Source organism: Capricornis sumatraensis, chromosome 5 (genome assembly GCF_032405125.1).
Source record: "Capricornis sumatraensis isolate serow.1 chromosome 5, serow.2, whole genome shotgun sequence".
NCBI lineage: Eukaryota > Metazoa > Chordata > Mammalia > Artiodactyla > Bovidae > Capricornis > Capricornis sumatraensis.
The window spans coordinates 96,598,658-96,600,813 of record NC_091073.1 but is presented as its reverse complement, the minus strand read 5'-3'; the positions used below and the strand labels follow the sequence as shown (position 1 = coordinate 96,600,813).

Genomic DNA, 2,156 nt, shown 5'->3' with positions numbered 1-2,156 from the left:
ACAACAGGATGTCGGTGCATTTAAACTGTAACTTTAGACCTTTGTAGCTGTTGTTTGAGTTTCCCTGGAAGGATTAGGATAGTTTCTCTTGCTGGGAGTTACTACCCTTAGAATTCCAAGGCAGTTAGATTTCCAGCCTGTTCTTATGTAAGATGTGAGACCGAGTTCTTCATAGCCATTACAGACAAATGGAAAGGTCTGTGCAGTTACCCTAATGTCTACAGCTAAACAGATTCCCCTAGGCATTCCCTTCCCTTCTCCTTCTTTCTTTTTCCTCCCATTTATCTTCCTTTTTACTTATAACTCCCCCATATTCCTAAGTGGATTTGTCTCTTCCCCCAAACTAAAATTAAACCTTTTATAATTAAGCACCCTTGGCCTAGCCAAGAGGGCCTGAACCAATCAAGGTGAGAGATAAAGCACAGAATCGTTGGGGGTCGCAGGTCCATGGACAGAGGATGCTGGAGTTCAGTTAAGTTCCTTATTTATTCCCCTGAAATTGCTTCTCTCTCATGGGGGCAAATGAAAATATGAGATTCTACTAAAATCTACAAGGGCTCCAAAGTGTGGCTAGGGGAAGTTGGTCCTGAGGTTGGAGAGAGACAGAAACCAAGTATTCTCCTGGTGTGCAGCCCACAAATGAGAAAGTTGTGGAGACAGGAGTGCAGACCCTTGTGATTGATTGAGGAATACGTGACGTGAGGACTTGAAGGTACTCCATCAACTGTAGAGACAACTCGGGAGACAAGGCACTGATGTGCAGGCCCTCTAGACAGAATAAGCAGTGAAGCAGGATAACGCCTTGGTTACCCAAGGTGCCAGGGATCTTCCATTCCACCTGCTGAAGGACCCTTAAGAGAGTAAATTAGGAGCTCCCTGGTGGTCCAGTGGTTAGGACTTGGCACTTTTCACTGTAATAAACTAGATTCAATCCCTGGTTGGGGAACTAAGATCCCACAAGCCCTGCAGCACAGCCAAAAAAAAAAAAAAGAAAGAAAGAAAGAAAATAAAACCTTAAACAATGATTAAAAAAAAAAACCCCACCCCATCCTTAATACAAAAATTCCACCCTATGCATTGTTTTCCTTAAGACTTTCAACCTCCATCTCCTATCAGTATAAAAACTTTCCTGGGGGTCCAGTGGCTGGGACTCCTCGCTCCCGATGCAGAGGACACGGGTTCCATCCCTGATCAGGGAACTAGATCCCTCATGCTGCAGCTGACGATCCTGCATGCCACAACTAGGACCCGGCATAGCCAAATATATGTACATGTATATAAATGCATATATTTTTAAGAAGAACCTTTTTAGGGCCAGGAAATGCAAAAGAAAGGAAAGGAGTCAGAACATGGCATCAGAGCATAATAAATGCTTATAAAAGACTGTAACTGGTTAGGAGATAAGTGGTACTCATGAACGTTTCCCAAGAAGGCAGCCTTACAGAGGCCATCCCACCCCCAGCCTCATTCACAGGTGGGTTGGGGGGCGCCTTTCTAAGGGTCCATACCACATAGCTGGTGCTGGTTGCAGAATACTATGGAAGATTGCCCAGAAGTGCAGCTGTGATCACTTATTCAGGTAATAGTGGTGCAGCTGCTCTGCAGGACTTGGTCCCACGGGCCCTGTCTACTGGCCAACACACCCAAGGTGTACCCTGGAAAGACAGCGTATTGCTTCTCTTGGGCAACAGCATGATTGACAGTTATGTCTTTCTAGCCTCCAGGCCAGAATTCATCTGGGTGAGAAAGAATAAATAGGAGAGAGTTCTGTGTGATCATAAACCAACAGCCCAGAAAAACAGCAAAAGATTCTTTGCTATTTGAGCTTTTGCTCAGGCCTGGTTTTATTGCACATCACTTCAGAACGCCTGCATAGCCACGTGCTCATCATTTTTTGTAACTAAGTAGCCCCATTTTCCCTTCTATTGGTGCTTAAGTAAATTATAAACACTACTTTTTATTCAGTCTTTAAGATGGTATGGCATAGTACTAGATATTTTTATATACTATCATATTATCTCATGAAATTGCCCTAATAATCTCCCATGGGGGAAATGTTTCCACTGTGAAAGCAATAAAACTGAAGCTCAGAGGGTATGATTCCAACCTAGGTCTTTTTTTTTCTGTCGGGGCAGGGGCGGGGCATGTGTTGTGTG

The 2,156-nt window shown here is 44.1% G+C and overlaps 1 pseudogene; it reads left to right on the top strand.

Annotated features, from left to right (window-relative positions):
• Positions 1–447: 447 nt before the first annotated feature.
• Positions 448–845, top strand: LOC138079733 (mth938 domain-containing protein pseudogene; annotated as a pseudogene).
• The last annotated feature ends 1,311 nt before the right edge of the window (positions 846–2,156 follow it).